A 19568-nucleotide genomic window follows, 5' to 3' on the forward strand; every position below is an offset into this window, starting at 1 on the left:
AGGTAATTGACCAGAAGATGCTGGGGGAGCTGGTCTTGTTTGGCCTGAAGAAGAAATGACTTCAGGAGGAGGTAACAGCATCCTGCCCGTGCCTACAAAGAGGACACCAAGAAGACAGAATTATTAAACCTGGCTCAGCAAAGCACTTAATCTCACATTTAACTGTTTGAGTTTTACTTATTCATTTTAGGGGTTGTTTTTTTTAATAAATATAGATATTTATGTCTTTTTTTTTATTCTGATCTCTCTAATTTGCTCATACATCTGCATATTTTTAAAATACTGTAAAAACCTATTTAAATCTGGACAAATACCTTACCTCTTCCCTATACTGATGTATTTTGTAATATTAAAATGTGATTATCGTTCATCCAATTTGTGGATTAGGTGTTATTTCATTTTATTTTTACAGCTATATGCAGTATTACCAACCATTAGCACGTAAGTATGAAATGATGAAATTTTTATGGCTACTGCATAAAATGAAATGGTACCAAAATTATTAGGTCTAACTCTGAATATTTAATAGAAATAAAAGGATTCAGTGCTGTGCTATTCCCCTCACAGGGTGTGAGTGCAGTGAGTACTCCACAGTTTCATGTGTTATGCACAACCTGGACACAGCAGATCCTTGTTCACTGCAGTAACTCATATTTGGATTCACAGCTGACTCCATGTGAGTATATTTTAGCACATATTTCAGCTTCCATCCTGCTCCTTCAGCCTGGTTGTTGCTGGAGGATACCCAGCCATTCATCTGCTTTGGAGAAAACCCCACAGTCTGACATGGCCCTGCAGCCAGGAAAGAGCCAAACAACAGAAAGGAGGCTGAGAAATGTAAAACATCTGAAACCTTCAGCCTGCATAAAGGAGAAGACCCACCAGAGCAGTGTCTGGATCTGTTATCTCATTCTCAGCTGAGAAAAAATCTTCAGAGTCCATCAGAGAATTCATGGGTTTTAAAGTGTCAGTAACCAGAAGTGATTGCTCCTTTTTTATTGATTCTGGGGACTGTGCTCTTCGTTCTTATTTGGGGTGCCCAAATGGCAGAGCAGTAAAGCTGCAGCTGTGGTTGACATAAAAGAAGATCTATACATATCCTACACAGAGGATCCCTGTGATCTGGTACATGATTGTCTCATCTTAGTAAAATAGCACTGTAAGTTAAAACAGTCTTTTGAAACCGGACAAGGAACAAAGATCATTTTTTTGCAACAATGTCTTTCTTGTTTACAGGCAAAGATTAAAAGAAAATTTGAAAAATTTGAAAAACCAAGAAAAATTAATATAAATGTCTAGGCAGATTCTCAGTAGTGTCAGTATTCACATGACAAATTAATCCTGCAAAGCTGTATAAATTTACAATACATGAAAATCTTGCACCCTTAACTTAGAATAATCGAAAATCAAAAAAAATACTTAAAATTAAAGAAAAGATAATTATGTGCCTTAACACTGGAAGAATTAAAATAATATGCCCAGTATTAATACACATGCAAGGGAAAGGTTCTCAGAATACTGGTTAAATGTAACACTGAACAGTGTCTGCTAATAATAATTATTATTTTCACCATTATTATCTGGATGTTCTAGGAGAAATTTAGAGTAGGACTAGCAAGGATTTTTAGATTACATTGATATGCAAATTAATTTTCCATGTAATATCATGCATTTTTATGTGGCAATCTTTATCCTTTAAGATTTTTCCATCAAAGGAAGAAAGAGTACTCTGTCCCTGAGGTATCCAATCAAAATTTGTGAACCATTTCAAATTTATGAATCGAGCACACACAGTGAAACCATTTACTTCATGTTGTATGAAGGGTGACTCCACTGTGCTTCATGGTGGGATTTTATTTTATTGCTTTTTTATTGCTTTTTAATTTTTTTTCCTAATAATTCTTAATTACTTCTGCAATTAGCTTTTTGACTATCATTAACCACTATTTTTTTTATGGAACTATTTATTGCAATTTCAAGATCACGTTCCTCAATGGCAAAAACTAACTTTAGCACTGAATATGGAGAAGTTAAGAACTAGTTTTTCATGTTTTCATTTAACATTTACTTCTGCACAGTTTTAGTTCCCTGCTGATCATCACACTTTGTACATCCATATTGCTGGAATGCACTGAGATGTAGAGCAAGAGGTCAAGGCAAGGCTTTAGTTTAGATGTTTAGTTTAGTTTAGATGTTATCTGTGTCTGGCCATTCAGACCTTAGCTATCCCAGAGATCTCTGTGAAGCACTTTCCCGTGGTGATTTTCCTTCATGGAAACTAGAGTATCAGAACTTCAGTACCTCTGGAACCGAGTCTTTAATTCTTAATATCTGTGTTCTCCATGCATGAAACTTAATATTATTCCATGCCAGAGATAACAATTTTTCTCCTGAAGAACAGAGGCTGTAAAGAAAATTCATTCATGCTTTAGACACCTCAGGCAGGTTTAACTCACCTAATTTTAACTGTCTACAAAGTAATTGTACCTGAACTAGGTGGAGGTTATTTTTACTCAGAAATGGGCACTTAACTCATCCTGAGGTAGCCATCCATAATAAAACATATGAAACGTGTATTTTAAGCACCTGCTGTCTCTATGATTACAAAAGAAGTTCAGGTGCATACTGGACCATAGAGTTCAGATCTAGACATATACACAGCTGGAGAGCTGCACACACTGAGATGAGCTTGACATCCTGAGTTTACAGTGATGACTGATATTCCAGTTTCTACATAGACACCCTTTGGAAAGTTTATGTGGTATATATCTCTGAGCTATAATCTAATCAATATTTTAATATCCTCAATTTTCACTGTTAGAAAGGATATTTCCCCAAGCTATGTAAGCATGATTCTGTTTTAAATTAAGAATTTGGAGTCTGTTGTGAGCTCTAGAAACTATGAGAGTAAAGTACCATGATCGCATATAACTTCATGACCCAAAGGGCACATGGTTGTTTATTGACTAAATTCTGAATAAAATAGAACAAGTACAACGAGATTGTTTTATGATTGCATTTTCACCAAACTATATAATTACTTCTGGATTCAATATAATAAATTAAAACTAGCTCACAGCATCTAGAGTAAACAGAGTAACACAGAGGAAGGAAGTGATACAGAGCATCTCAGAATGGTCATGCAGTCTAGGCCAGTGAACACTCTTTGTAGTGTGCTTCAGGTAAGGAGTAGGAAGATACTTTCTGATTTTTTGAGTATTTAAAATTTCAGAGGGAAGCAGGAAATGTTGTATGTACACAAAGAAAGGGTGATCAAAGCCTCTCTGGCCTATATGTTACATGCAAGCATACATTTGCCATGATTTTTGGTACAGCTAACCTAATAATAGTGAAAACTTTTATCTTTACTCCACACACATTGTAGAATTCAATCTTCTAGGGCAAAAGTGTGTGAAAATCCTTGCAGCTCCAAGAAAGGCTCAAGGAATGTTCAAAATAGCTGCATCCTCCAATGGTCCTCCATTGGTTCTTTCCTGATTCCTACTCATGAATGTTGATAGCTGAAAGCAGCAACTTTCCCCCAGAAAATGTCAATTTATTAGCTTGCTGTGGAAATATCCCTCTCCCACAGTTTATTCTAGAAAGCTGTGATTCCAAACTTTCTATCCTGCAGATTTTTAGACTTGGAGCTCCCCATGGATTGAAGGAAAGACAGGAGCTTGAATACTTCAAGAGTCACAGTTGCGCTGTTGAACTCAAGGTCCACTCTTCCTTCCACACCTTCCAGGGTCTTGTCATCCCTTGGGAGACTAACCCAGCAGTTTTTCTGATTCCTTGCCACCTTTACCCAGACTCTCATTTCAGCTGTAGCATGGAAAAGAGAGGAAGAGCCTGAAGTCAGCACCAGCTTGGATGCATCAACATCTCTCACTCCTTGAGCTCTCACTGCTCTTCAAAAGATGGGGTTTGCAATGGAAGGAATCAAGCAGGTTTCATTATTTCTAGCTAAAAGGAGTCATCCATTATGGCAAGGCCATAATCTCTTGTGACCATGACTTTGCAACAAGTTCCTTGAGGATTTCAGGGGGAAAAAAGGAAAGGAAACGGATATTGAGGGGTGAGAAGAGGAAGCAGATGTGATCACAGAGTGCCTGTCTTGATGCTATATCATCTCTCAGCCCTGTTGTGGTTCATAGGGAAGAGTGCATAAACTTGTGGAAGTTAAATAATACTGTGTCATGTGTTATATAACTCTGTCAGTAGCAAAGGGAACAAAACAGTTTCTTTTTTGCATCTTATTTTATTCCTTCACATTGCCTTCAGTGACTTTTTAAAATTCAATGTTACTACTCTTCAGTTAATGACTTCTGAAAATATAAATATAAACTTTTATAGTTTGAGTGATAATTTCTTAATAGTTGTCTACAACCTAAACTTGCAACAAGTTATTTTCAGATTTTTCTTTTTGGAAAAATTTTAATTTATACTCACTCTTGAAACAGTGCTCTTACAATATCTTGATTAAAAACTGCCTTCAAAGTGTTGCTTTCACAAAGATTAAAGGAAAGAGTCCCATTTTACATAAGCTGTCACATCCTGTGGGCTGATAACATTTTAGATTAGTTGAATCTCTAATATTAACATTTTCTCTAGACAATCCCGATTTTTCTAGCGAGTTCCGCTGTTTTGATTTTTACTCATACAAATAGAGAACCCTTAGGGGGCTAAACTGAGATGCTTTAAGGAGTTTCACTTCCAATTGAAAACAGAAGGAGACAGTCCTCTGTCTTCTGAAAACTAGACATCTCTAAGATGTCTGTTTATTTGGAGATGCATAAAATCTAAGCATGTAATATTCTGTTTTTTATAAGGTTTTAAAAAAATCTCTCTTCTTCTATATGTACCAGTAGGGATTTGTAAAGATTTCAGATTTAATACCATATCTCAAATAAACTTAATTTCATTTTTTTTCTGTGTATCTATAATGAGAGCCAGAATAACACATGAGAAACTATCTTTCTGTACTCTTCTTTATTTTTAAAGCACAGGGAGAGTAATGAAGGGGGGGAAAAAGAGAGAAAAAATGTATGAACAAGTGTTCACTTGTTACATACATATATATGTCTATATATATATATATATATATTTAGCAAATATCTCCTCCAGTCATATTCACACAAGATAATGAGGTGATCCCACTGCCCCTTTCCTTGGAAGCTGAAAGGAAGGTTACATTTTTGCACATTAAAAAAAAAAAAATTCTGATTTCTGTAACATTAAAAAAAAATGATAAAGGTGTTGCTCAAGGGAAGCCATCAGCACTTGAGAGAACCACAATCCCCACCATCTGCTGCCACAGAGACAGAGCAACTATTCACAGCTTTTGTTGCAGTCCTCAGGCTGCAATTGTATTGCAACTGAGGGTGGTCACAGTAGACCTGAGCAATTTTATATCTTTACTGCTTATTCCCCTGCCTGCTGCCACCTCTCTTCCTCCCTCCTCTGCCCATTTTTTCACTGTAATAGGCAAAATCAGGGCAGGGAAGGGATTGTATCTTTCTGATCTTTAGGCGACCTGCTGCCACCAACAGAAACATGAAATGCACATTGTATTCTGAGTCTGTAGGTGATGTCCTCTAGGCTAAGATTCATTTCATTTAATTATAGTTATCTAAAAAGTACCCAGTCTAAGGCAGCTATCTAGGCTCCTCCTTTAGATGATAAAAAAAAGGCAGTTCCAAAGGTGATTAATCCTAAACTACAATTGGAATTAATCCCCCAAACAAGTCCTGTGTAAGATTAATTCTCCTGACTGATATAAAAAGAGATCAGGTTCCAATTTGGAGCAGACACTAAGGATGGATTTTGCCTGAGGAAACACACAGATCCAATGCAGGTGTCCTTACCTGAGGTGACTGTGCAGATTTCCTTTATACCAGCCAATAGAAAGAACAGGGACTTTTGATTCCTCCCTTCCTAATGTAGATCATGGAGTCACAGAATTTCTTGGTTTGGAAGGGACCTTGAAGTTCATCCAGTTCAAATCTCCTGCCATGTGCAGGGACACCTTCCTCCAGAAGATTACTCAGAGTCCCCTCCAACCTGGCCTTGAACACTTCCAGGGATGGGGAGTCCACAGCTTCCCTCAGATACAGAAAGATTGAAATGTTGGAAGTATTTCTCCTCACTGATGGCAATGATTAGCTTGTACTTAGGCTCTCTTTTAACAGATTTATATAGTTAGAAGAGGTGAATTGTGTAACCTCCAGAAAGTAAAATTTATTGAGGTTAATCTGGGTTTTACCGACTATCCCACACAACTAGAAATCATGTGAGCAGTGCCACCACCTTCAAAAGATTAGTCCTCTTTCCCAGACACACATTCACCTACACTATCACTTTCAGTTTTTGGGATGTAAAAGTTTTCATGTGCTCTCCAGAGCAGCATGCAGAAAGCCAAAGACTGAAATCACTCATTCCTCTAAAACACCAATGTAAAGACACAAGAAATCCTTCAGAGTTAGTGAAAGGCAACAGAGGAGTATTTAAAATGTGTTTATATTACTTGCACTGCCTGGGAATGTTCATATGGCACAATGTTACATGTCCATGGCACTTAATTTTCATAGGCTATTTCTCTTATGGCACAATTATTTTATGAGCTATACATTTGCAAGGACACTTGTTCACCACAGTGTGCATTGAAATAAGTGCTAATTCATTATAACCTTTAAAGCATCTCAACTTCATTGGCATTTAAGTATGGGATTATCTCAAAGAGGTCATTAAAGAGAGTTAAATGTATGGGAGGATAGTTCCTCAGCCTTAATTCATTGCAAATTTTGTAGTTAATTAGTGGGACAAACCACTAAATAAACAAACAAACAGTACAAGTTAAAATGGAAGGTTCTCTGGCAGACGTAGCTTTATAAAAACCCAAAAGTTAAATGCTAAGAACTCATTCATAATAAAAAGCAATTTCCCAAGTATTATGTTCTATCTCTGTTATGGTTAAACACCATAAATTAGCAATGAGCATTCCAATTCAAATGATTTGTGTTCTTCAGTGTTCTTACAAATCAGTCAAATCAGAAGTCCACTAGAGCTTCAATGAAGTAATAGAAGACAATTTAATTGACAGAAATGTGTTTTAGATAGTACTTCTTATCTTCAGGCAACACATTTTATTACCTAAAACTTCATTACAGTGCACAAAAAAGGAGAAAGAGAAACATATGTTTACTTGTAGTGAACCATACGTTTAAATTGATAACAGAATTGATTTCTTCCTGCAATTTTATCTTTACTGTGTACATTATGACCTGTATGCTGGAATGTGAAAACATAGAAATTTCTGGTACACTTCTGCATCTTCGGGAAAAAAACCCAATACTGTTCTCAGAAGAATGTTATTTTTTTGCATTGTTGTAATGTGCATTGTTTTCCTGAGATCAAATCTAACAGGAAAAGAGCCACGAGATTGTCCTCAGTAGTGGTTCTGTCAGATCTTGAAGCTGTATCTTCCAAACAAAGAGAGTTCGGTGTTTCAGGGGGAATCTTCAACACAACAGTAAGGAAAGAGAAATGTTGGTTTTCAAGTGTAAGTACTGTGTGTGAAGTCAATTTTAAAAGTAACAGATGACATTGTTGATTTTGATCCTGTATTATCAGTGGGGAGCAAAATACAGGTCTGAATTTACTGCCAAAGATTATCTGCAAATTTTATTCAAGTGTTTCTGAGGGAAAAGAATGATGCCCAGTTTCTGGTGCTCCTGGAGCTGTGGGTTATGAAACATGTATAGTTTGATAGTGACACAGGATTAAATGCCATGCTAAAGATTAGAAATAATAAACATAAACAGATCCATGGTTTTACAGCAGCCCTTTTCCCATTATGAATTACAAACTCGTAGTGTTTATAAGTTTCCATGAGCCATCAGAAGAGGCTGAGTCTAAACTGAATACTCATTTATTATGATATAAAACACTCACTTTTAAATAAAATAAATAATTATAAATAATAGTAATAAATAAAAATATTTTTTTTAATAATAAAATAATTAAAACCCTTTTGTGGACCATGAAATGAAGTTTGAATGAAGAAGGTGAAATGTCATTTTCAGGGCTATATTCAACAGTCTTAATCCCATAGATCATAGAAATGGACCACAGGATGGCTTGGGTTGGAACAGTTCTTAAAGATCACCTAGTTCCAACCTCCTGCCATGGGCAGGGACAACTTCCACTACAACAGGTTGCTCCAAGTCCCATCCAACCTGGACTTGAACAATTCCAAGGTTGGGCATCCACAGCTTGTCTGGGCAACCAGTGCCAGTGCCTCACCGCCCTCACAGTAAAGACTTTATTCTTAATAACTAAAATTAGTATTTCCCTGAGTTTAAAGCCATTCTCCTTATTGTATCACTGCATGATCCTGCAAAAAGTCCCTCTCCAGCCTTCTTGGAGACCCATTTTAGGTACTAGAAGGCTGCTATAAGCAGCAAAACTAAACAGATATAATCCCATAAAAGGCAAGTCCTTCTCACCAGACCCTTTAAGGATCTGGATCTCAGTTCTAACACTCATGGTGCAGGAGGGCCCTGACAGTCAAATAGGTATTAATTGACTTTGACTCAGAACTGTAATTGTATTACAGTTACTAATGCAATACATTACAAGTTTTAATACACAATAATTGAATTGCAAACCATTTAATGGTTGGGCAGGGGTACACAGAAAACACAGCGACCTTGATTGCTTGATTGGTTGGTCAGAAGCAAACAGGGCAGGCAGCAAGGACACAGATGTGTGACAAAAAATATAAAGCTTCTACACAACTATTGAATCCAGTAGCAGGAAGCTGGGAGCACAGCAGACTGTCATCTATGCAGAAACCCTGGTTGTGTTATTGTAGTTAAATATTAGTACAATCCATGGATTACATGTTCCTGTGAAATACAGAACATGTATAGAGAGGCATTTCTTCTATTGGATAGTTGCAAACTCCACTGGAACATACTGATCAGTTATAGAAACTATAGAGAAAAGGACCCCAAAACAACAAAACAAAACCAAAACCAAGCAGGCAAACAAACAGCAACAAAAATCCTGTAGAAAATGTAGAAGATTAAAAAAAAAAAAAAAAGGTATAAAGAAAAGTATGAGAAAAATAATGGCAAATCAAATTCCTTGATTGACTCCTGCATGGCTTTTGAGCTGGCTGACTCCAAAAGCACTCTGAAGGCTGCTGCGCTCCTGAGACAGAATTATATTGGTTACTAAACATGTTGGCAATTTGGGTTGAATTCAGGTTATTACAAACACTGCCTGTTGCTGTGTGATTGCAGGACAGCCCATGACTCACAGCGAGCAGCAGCCACTCCAACACAGCACTGGGAGAGGGAGCTGCATTTCTCCTTTGTTTGCCTACACAGTCAGATCTATGTGGCTCAAATGCAATCTTTTTACTAAATACTTAGTCTTTTGATCCAAAGCTCTGTCTCAAGAACCTCCCAAAACAAAACATGTCTAAAGGAAATGGGCTCATTGGTTGATTCCATTGGTGTAGACAGTTAATAGAGGCTGGGCACTGAACATGCAGACAGCAGAGTTAGGAGAAATAAACCCCTCTGACAGTGACTAGTGCAATTTCCTTTTCCGTTAGGAGGTCATTCCTTTGTTCTTTCCCATAATTCTAATCAATTTTTCTTGACACTTTTTTTTTTTTTATTAAGAGGAATTTAATGAAAATAAAAAGATGTCAATATGACTTTTTGCTTAAGATACAAAATGTGTTTCAATAGTGGCTGGTTTTTTTTTTTTTCCCTAACATTTTTATGGAAATGTCTGGAAACATTCTTTTCACAGTGAATACATGTAAGTAGTGTGGTTTTATGCTCAATGTCCTGATTTTATCCTATTTGAAGAAATCTACTATTTGCAGAGTATTATTACCGAGATGAAAGAGTAACATGGGTTGATGGATAAACAAATAAGCAACAATAAAATGCTGCCCTTGCAAAGCACTGTGCAAATATCAATTAATTCTATTTGCAGCAGTCTTGTGCAGCTGATAAATTTCTTTCCTGCAGATGGAAGTGCTAAGGCATAAAAGTGGCAAAGAATTTTCACTGTACCAGGGCACTGATTCAGCCAGAGGTTTGAGGCTTGACTCCTTCCTTAGGAGTACTTCCCCACAAGCACCAGAAGGCTCTGTAGGCTCTGAAACTTGTTTTCCTTACAACAGAAACTAAGCTGCATGGTTTCTTTTCTCTCTCCTGTAAAGAAAACTCTCCCTGTGGAAGAGGTTCTTCAGCAGATGAGTAGCAGCAGATCCCAGCCTGTCCTTTCTGAGTCCCCAAGAAGTCTTTTCTCCCTTTCATACACAAGTCTTGATGTGATGGTGTGGCACCTTCTTTCTCCCAGTAGGCAGCACTCACAGACAGCCTCTCTGTCTGTGCCTTTACCCTGTTTCAATAAGCCTTTCTCGCCATCTGCTGAGCTCTTATTTTCCTTAAAGAGCCCAACTTTTCCCCTTGAGGTCCTGTTTAGTGCCAGAGCAAAGCCAAGAGGCAACTTTCCCTTTTCTGCTTCTCCTCAGCCATGTATAAGGGTGCAACATATGATGCCCTACAGGGTGCAAGCAGACATGCAACCCAGACATGATCCATCATGCACGGCCACAAAGTGACTCTTAATGCTGCTAGTCCAGTCCATCTTGGGAGGCTTTGATAAGAAAGGCTGTTCCTCGAAGAGCTTATAAGATTTTCTTTGGTGAAAACTGAATGTTTTATTGTTGCTGATAAAAGGAGCCTTTCATATGGTTTTACACAGGATTTGTTTTTTCTGTGTGCAGCTTTTAACTGATAGAATAACTTTTTAATTTACTGATTTAGAGAAAATCATTCCTTTCCTTTCAGAAATAAATGCTTTGTCTTCCCAAAGCATAGTTGTGTTTCAATTGTGCTAACTGGTGGTGTTAAAAGTTGCCACGTAGCTGCTTCGCCTTCTTGCTCTTCTGAATTTTTCCTATTAGAACATGAGCTGAATTTTCTTCTCAGTTGAATTACAGCCTCCTGAGGACAAAACTAGAGGCAACATAAGTTCTATATATAATAACAGCTACCCACTGAAGGGACAAGGAAAACTGGGGCTTATAGAAGACAACTCCCAAACTAAGCATCATCCTGGAAACACCCTGAGTTGATCTACAAGTGTTAAAATGGTTTAAAGAAGCCAGTGATAATTTAAATTTGGCACACCAGCATAATATTTAAACAATTATTTATTTTTATAGAAGAAATATTTTGGAACTTTTATTTAAGTCAAAGAAGGAACTTTCCTTGCTTGTACCATTTTTGCCACAGTGCTGTCAAAATGAGTCTGTCAAGTACCTGATTTTCTTACAGATCACTGTTCAAGCTCCCTGTGCAAGGCTTAAGCCTGGTGTTGTGCCATCCTGCACAGGAAGCACTCTGCTTCCAGACTCAGGGAGATGGGAAACTCAGCAGAGAGCAGAAATCAAGCCCAGACTTCCTAAAACAATTTCCTTCCTGTTCTGCACCTGCTATTTGACCAACTCAAAGTGACATTCAGCTACCAGCAAAGCAAAAAAGTGAACACTTTAACAAGGAGGCATTTGAAATTGAAGTTGAGATTCTGGATAGAGAAAAGCTTTGGTGTCTTTATAGTATATTCATATATCTAGTACATGTATATATTCTCAAAACATTTGATTTTAAGAGGAAACCACTTATACGATGATTATTTTTAAGAGGGTTGAGAGGTTTTCTGTAATTATGCTACGCTCATAGAATCATAGCAACCTCTTACACATCTGTTCATTACATATCTGTGTCTCCGTAGCTAATCATTTAGAAATTCATTTCATGAAATATATAAACAAGGAAGTTCCATAACATTCACAGCCAATCAAAGAGGCTGGCAATGTATATTTGATTATTTCCCAAAGTCAATATTTCTGTTAAAAGACATTTTATTTCAATTTCTTTCTCCCTATCTTGATACTAGAACTCCCCGTTTATACATGCACAAAGATTTTGAAGGTCTTTTCCAGCCTAAACTATTCTGTGTTTCTAAGCTGTTGATATGTGGCTAGAAGAGCAGGGAGGTGGGTTGAAAACTGTCTGAAAGGCAGGTCCAGGGAAGGGGGATCAGTGGCACAAAGTCTAGCTGGAGGTCCCAGGGTCCAGTCTTGTTTATCATTTTCACTGATTTGGATATAGAGCATCCCCTCAGCAAGTTTGCTGGTGATAAAGAACCAGGAGGAGATGCTGATATGCCAGAGGAATGTGCTGCCATCCAGAGGGACCTCAAGGGCTGGAGAAATGAGATGATAGGAACCTCATGGAGTTCAACAAGTACAAAATCTGGCACCTGGGAAGGAACGGCCCCAGGCTCCAGTTCGTGCTGGGGGCTGCTCAGCTGGAAGGCAGATTGACAGAAAAGGACATGTGGATTCTGATGGAAACCAAGCAGAACAGGAGACAGAAAGGTGCCCTTGCAGCAGAGAAGATTAATGGTATCCTGGGCTGCATTTGAGAAACCACTGGCAGCATGTTGAGAGCAGTGGTCCTTCCCTTCTCCTCGGCACAGGTGAGGCCACACCTGGAGCTTCTTGTACTGTATAGATGTTAACCAAGATTCACTGACATTCTCAGAAAGATCTCTCTAAAGCTTAGCAGCTGATCTGTGATTGTGATTCATCTAAAGTTAACTAAGTATTAAATGGAGATATCCATAAATCATGAATTTAGCTATTACATATCTCTCTTGTTTTCAAAGTCAGGAGATATTCTTCATTAGAGAATTGTCCAGATTTCATAGGGCCCAAATCAGACTTCGAAAGTGCTTTCCTCTACATGAACCTTACAGGAAATCTAAACCTGCTACTTGAATTAGATCCCTCAGCTGTACTCCTTAAATTAAACTGAATAAATCAGATAGATTTCTTTTTTTTCACACTAGTGTCCTCCAGAAAATGTAGGTCAAGATTTTAGTTTTGTTTGCTTTTCTCACAAAGCCTATACTCCATCCCTCATTACAAGCTGGGCTGTGCAACTTTTGTCCTAATGAAAATTATTATTTAAAGTAATATATTATGCACAAATTAAGATTGGGCCCTATGAACAAAGGCATATATTTGCATTTGGATGAACGTATTTGTGCACAGCTTAATCTCCATGTGATTGTATTTAAGATCTCAGGGATAGTACCTAATGCTTTCCCTTCAGAATTGTCATAAATAAATGAACTAGGAATAAAATACTGAACTGATTTGTGCAATTGTTAAATTGCTGTAACTGATGAAAAATACATAGCCCTAGAATTCTGACAAATATCTTCAGCTCACAGCTGGCAAGGTCACAAAGCCTGAACTGAGTTGAAAAATTATGGGTATTTACTTCTCATTGAAGTAATATGCCCTAAATTCTTAAAGAAAAACAGCTTGCCATTGGAGTCAGAATGTCAGCACAGTTTAGGGCAGGAAGACAAGCTCTCAAAGTTGATCTGAACTGGTTTATGGCAATATTGCCCCTACTAACAAAACCAGCACTCAGCAGGTTGTGATTACAGCACTTCCCAGTGAGGTGCAGGAATGGAGGATGATTTATCACAAAATGGCTTGGATTGGAACAGACCTCAAAAATCATCTAATTCCAGTCCCCTGCCATGGGCAGGAACACTTTCCACTAGAGCAGGTTGCTCAGACCCCTATCCAACCTGGCCTTGAACTCTTCCAGGGATGGGGCAGCCACAGCTTCTCTGGGCAATTTGTGCCAGGGCCTCATACATATTCTTTATTACACTGAGCAAACTGGATGTGCAAGAGCACATTCCAGCTGAAGGGTGGGAACTGAGGCAATAACTTCTCAGGCTATTCCTGTTTGATCTCCAAGAGCTTGTCTACATTGTCATGAACCAGGATGCCAAGTTTGGTCATAAGTGCAGGCTGAAGGATGCTGATCACATGGTATTTTCTGTCCTGACACAGCTACGGATTTAAGTGTAAAGAACACATGGGAGGATGTCCTATTTAAAATAGGGAGTTATTTAGAAACAAGGCAGCTCAGCCTGAATTATCTGAGTTGCTACTGCATCCAAGACCCTGCGATCTTAAATAGATCATGTCCCCTGCATCTATTAATTACACTGCAAATTCGCCTGATTGTGTGACTGCCTAACAGATTCAGTGTCATGGCTCTAAATTCTGTTAATTACAATTCTGCCAGATGGGTGACAGAAAAGGGAACAAACTCCAAATTTCTGTAAAAAGTTAAAAGAAATGTCATCCTGTTTTTCACGTAGCAAATGTTAAACCAGATCCTAGGCTGTAAAAACTGACCAGCTCTCTTTCTGGCATTGGACTGATTCATGCCTGCTGAAGATATGGCCCAGTGTTAAAAGAACAGATGATTCATGCAGTTTTTATATTAAATATTAATATGATGTTCTCTAACATAGTTTAATAGGTACCTATTGAGTGCCAAGTTTCCATCGGTGCCTAATAAGTGTACTGACTAATAATAATTAACAGATCTACTTGGAAAGCAGTAATTTTCATATATTCCCCCTGCAAGAGTTTTAACTGTTAATGAAAGTTAGATTAAAATTGCTGTAAGATGGGTCTGTAATCCTCAGCTTTTGGCTTTTATTTTATCCTCAGCACAGCAAAGAAATGATCATAGGGACTCCAGTTTCTATCACAGGGATAGCAAAGACCTCCAGGAAATATCCCAGGGCTGACTGCAGGAAGGATTTTCTCAGGTAAAGCAGCCCATGGTTCTTGCTAAACAAGTGGGAAATTGTGTTGATATTTAAGTTTTCAGCAATTTTTGCAGCTATTGCTTTGTTCTCTTTTTGTGTTCTGCAATCATGGAAATCAAGGGTATCACACTGCAGAGTGCACAGGGGTCTGGAAGCACAAAGAGGATTTTTTCTGCTGTGTTGAGATCCTCAAGCTGGTAATGTTTGAGTCCGAGCAGTCTGGCAAAGGAATGTTGTATAAACTGGGAAACAAAAGCTTCTATAGGCTGCTATTTGCTCTGCACTGAACATGGGGTAAAGCCCTCTGAGCCACCCCAGGAGCCTCCTATAAACAGGTTTGGGAGTTGGGCACCAGCCTCACTCATCCTGCAGCATCCGAGGGCACGTTCTCCTCCCAGGGTTCCCATTTCTCACCTGCAGAATTCCTGGCAAAGTGAGCACCAAAGGAAAGTTTGTGTCTTTTATGTGAGGACAGGCATTAAAAACACAGCCCAGGGTCTGAATAACACTGACTCACACTGAGGGAACCCAGCCACACTCTGCTGATACGAAATGTTTCACTTGCCCCAAATGAATGAACTAATTCACTACTTCTGTGAGAACAGAGGAAAAAAAAAAAAAAGGCCTAAAATATTGGCAGATTTTTATTTTTATTCTTTCTTTCATGCCTGCTAGTGGGAAGTCCTGACAGGCCTGGCTTTCCCTGAAACAATGCAAATGAATGGCTGAGCACCTCACAGTTATTGGTGCCTTCATCCTTCGTGGGCTGCAAGTGCAGCAGAACTGTGCATATTTAGCCTGCGAGGTGCCTTGGATAATGATCTTCCTCTGATGCAGTGTTATTGCTGCTTCTGGCAGGCTCTGGAAGAGCAGGGTAATTGCACAGTGTCGGATGGAAGGTGTGTTACTGGGTAAAACGCTAAGAGGCACATCAGCACAGCCTTTTACAATATAATAGGCACTGGTTAGCCAGCCTCGCAATATGGCCGGAAAAGTTCCACCCCTCACTATTTGCTTTAAGTTCAGGAGGTCTGAATGCAAACTAGGAGTTAAATGAAGACTTTTGTTTCTTATTATGACAGTGAAGGATTAAGAAATTGTGCTGTTTGAAGAGTCCAGTCCTTTCACTTTACTGATTTTATCCACTTTTAACACCCATTCCTTGGAAAAATGCCATTTGTCATTTAGTTTTTCGCAGGCTGGTGATATCAAGGAGTCTTTCAACTCCAATCAGAATCACCAGGAGTTTAATTTGATCATATTAGGCTTGATCCTGAGGGATTAAAAAATTCATTTGCATAAAACAAGGAAGGATGTGGCCCCTGATTCTAAAAGTCCTATAGCAAAACAGTGTCAATGCAGAAAAAAGTGTTAAGAATATGGTAAGAAAAGTTCTTATATTCTATCTTACCCACTTGAATTAAATTGAGTTATTCCTCTCTCTAGAAATCAAGAGACTGATACTCCAAAAATCTCAAAAAGGCATTTCTCTATTAACCTTGAATATATGAGGGAGGTGCTTAGATACTAGATGGCAGTATAAAACCTTAATAAAATTCATTTTAATAATGACATTTTAAATAATCATGCAGTACACTATCAATACACTTGCTGGGTTAGCAGAGGAATTAATTTAATTTCACCACCATCCTCTATATTCCAGGTATTGAAGGTTTCTTTTAGAAGAGATACAAACTTTTTTGTATAATATTCAGACATTAGTGAAACCTTCAGATAGACTCTACTTTCTCCCTAAATTTAGTCATTTCCATAATTGCAGTGAAGAAAAATAGAGTGTTATTTTATATCAATATTCAACAAGTATCTTCATTACAATCAGGAAAATTTTGTTACTGGTAAGGATAAACTCCTTAAATATAATTTTTCTCTGCATTGCTGCCATGAATGAGAGCAGCAGAGAGAAGAAATTGCCCCAGCAAATCTGATGCTGAAATATAGATTGCTGATAATTAGCAGTCTTATATGCTGCTTCTCATTTGGGCCAATCCATTTTTATTTCACCAATTTGGGAAACACATCACAAATCCAAGACTGATTGCAGAAACCTAAAGCTGAGAAATATATTGAATGCAACAGATGGTGGTTAAGTTAGATAATAGACCAGGGTGCTAAAGAGATTTATAGTCTGCTTTTTATTGCTCATTCTGGGGGACGTTAGCATTCTCCATTTATGCTCATAAGGCTTTTTCATGGCAATATCCATAGTTCATAGACTAATTCTTAGAGCATTGTTACATTTATCTAATCCAACCTCCCACATAACACAGGTCAGGGCATTTCATTAAGTGTTTCTTGCACCTAGAAACACACTTTTATAGCAGCTATCATAGCAATGGTAAACTGCCAACACCTTTCTGTCAATTTATGCTCTGTTACAGTGAACTCTCACTGCCCCGGCCCAAAGTGCTGCCCGCTGCCATTTACTCTCAACAGCTCCTGGTTGCACTTTCACTCTCCCAGCCTGCTGGTTCTGAAGATTTATCAAGCAGAGCCACGTAAAAGGGCAGAAACAGAACGTGCATGATGCTAAGTTCAGATGAATACAGAGTAAGCAGTAGTAAGACAGGGTATATTAAGTAGGAAATACAAGTCAAGGAAGCAGCAGTTGAAGGGCTCTTGAGCATTTTGCCAGGAAACCTCCTTTAACCCCTGTGCATGGTGCATTTCAATCAGATGTCAAAGCCTTTCAGTCTATAGCTCTACTGAATATAAAACAAAACCAGCTCAAAAATTAGATGAAAATAAGCACTGCTTGGTATTGATATTGTGGAATGGGGGTTTTGCAGGTTTTTTTTTTATTTTTTTCCCCACAGGAACAAAACTTTTCAAGTCATCTATATTCCACAAGTTACAGCATTTGCCTTTATGACTCTCGACTTTTTTTCTTCTTTCCATAGAGTTTTGCTTTCTGAACTGGCCTGAACAAACTCATATCCACAAGGAATATTTGCTGACATGGTAAGGCCATACATTCTTTTGCAAACACATCCACTGTGGCTCCATGGCCCACAGGCAGATTACAAAGGTTTCATAAAAAAATGAAAATGAAAAAAATTCTAGAAAAAATTCTAAACTTTGTTAGCACACCAGGCCTGTGGCCCATCTGGTGGGACACATCAAGTCAGAAGAGCAGCACTGTCAAATCAGCCTTGTAAAGGTGTGATCTGCCTGCACAGCCCTCTGCCAACACCTGCCCAAACCTGCATGTCATTTAGCACAGCAAACCAGGCCCTCACACACCTCACCTGGCCATCAAACTCCTCTCTCTGCTGTAGACAGTGCACCAAAAGGACCACAGAGATGTGAGAGAGACTGAGTGTAACAGGGGTCCCAAAACAGCTCCAAAATAGCTTTCACAGCTTTGGCTCTGATCCCTACTTACCATGTTTACATGAACACTCTGTTGTTTTTATACTTTTCTACATTTTCCAAATCCATCAGTTGTCTTTCATCTCTAAATCCAGGAAACAAACCTCGTGGAGGAGTGGGCAGTTTTTCCATTACGCTGCCTAAAGCTCATCACATAGTGGATCCCTTATCACCATGTCCAGATGTTATTGGGAAAAAAATAATAAATGACAGAATTTATTTCATTTCCAAGGATTGCTGTGCTGGATGACTCCATATTCTCTCTCACTTCCTAGTCCAGGGGCCACTGTAATATCTCGGCATCTCAAAAGCATTCATCCAGTACCTGCATGAGGAAGAAATGTATTTTATTTTCTTACAAATGAGAAAGGGTCTCAAAAAGTAGTGAATTTCCAGATTTTTGTATCTGGAAACATCACCAAATGCAAACAAACCACTTTTATTATTCTTAAATACAATAAAGTCGTTAGTGGAACTCTTGTACTAAAGGAAAGAAGATGATTTCAAAACAAGTTGGGTAATCAATAACTTACATTCACCATTTTATTAGACATTATAGGTTAGGCATAAAACCCCTTGAGTCAAACTGAAATAGTCCAATTCTGCCAGTAAATTTATAACCTAACTCTTGATGGGCTGCACTTCACTTTGAAATGTTTTACAGATCAAACCTAATACTGGTATCATCCTTATTTCCCTTCATCTGTACCTAAACCCAGGATAACTCAAATTATCTGCACCAAGGTAATGCCCATATTTCCACTACTGTGCTTACCTCCAGTAAGTTTATTACCTTATTTTACACACATTGTAAGAAGCAGGAATGAAATAACTACATTTTTTTTTTTTTTTTTTTTCAGTTACATGCTGTTAAACATGCCATGTCAATACATTCTTTTCTGGTTTGCCCAGAAAAAGGCAATTTACATGAAGCCCAAATGCTAAATGCACAACCAGGGCATATTTTTAATTGTGTTTAGTCATTTTTAGAAAAGTAAAGGAACCAAGCATTTTCCTTCAGTTCCTTGTCTAATCAGATTTCAGATTCCCAACATAAATTACAGTCTATTTGTATGCAACTGTGGGTTTCCTTTCTGAGCCTGAATGCTGTCTGTGTGAGCTTAATGAGCTTAAGCAGAACCACCCTCATGCTGTATCTGTTTTTTGGCATTCAGTGAGGAACAGAAAAGGACCAAACACTTCATTTTTTAAAGGTTTGGTATTGACAGGAAGATTTGGGTTACAACAGCAGAAGTAGGTGTTGCCCAAGCTCCTGATAAAAAGTTTTGTAATTGTAGAGTAGGCAACACAAACTGATTCAAACACGAGTGCTGCAGTGAGAGCTCTGACTGCATGGCTTTCTGTAAGTGCAGGCTTAATCTAATACTAAAGGCACAACAAAATTCCAAAACTAGGAATGGAAGCAAGGC

The sequence above is a fragment of the Poecile atricapillus genome, chromosome Z (assembly GCF_030490865.1).
Source record: "Poecile atricapillus isolate bPoeAtr1 chromosome Z, bPoeAtr1.hap1, whole genome shotgun sequence".
NCBI classification, from domain to species: Eukaryota; Metazoa; Chordata; class Aves; order Passeriformes; family Paridae; genus Poecile; species Poecile atricapillus.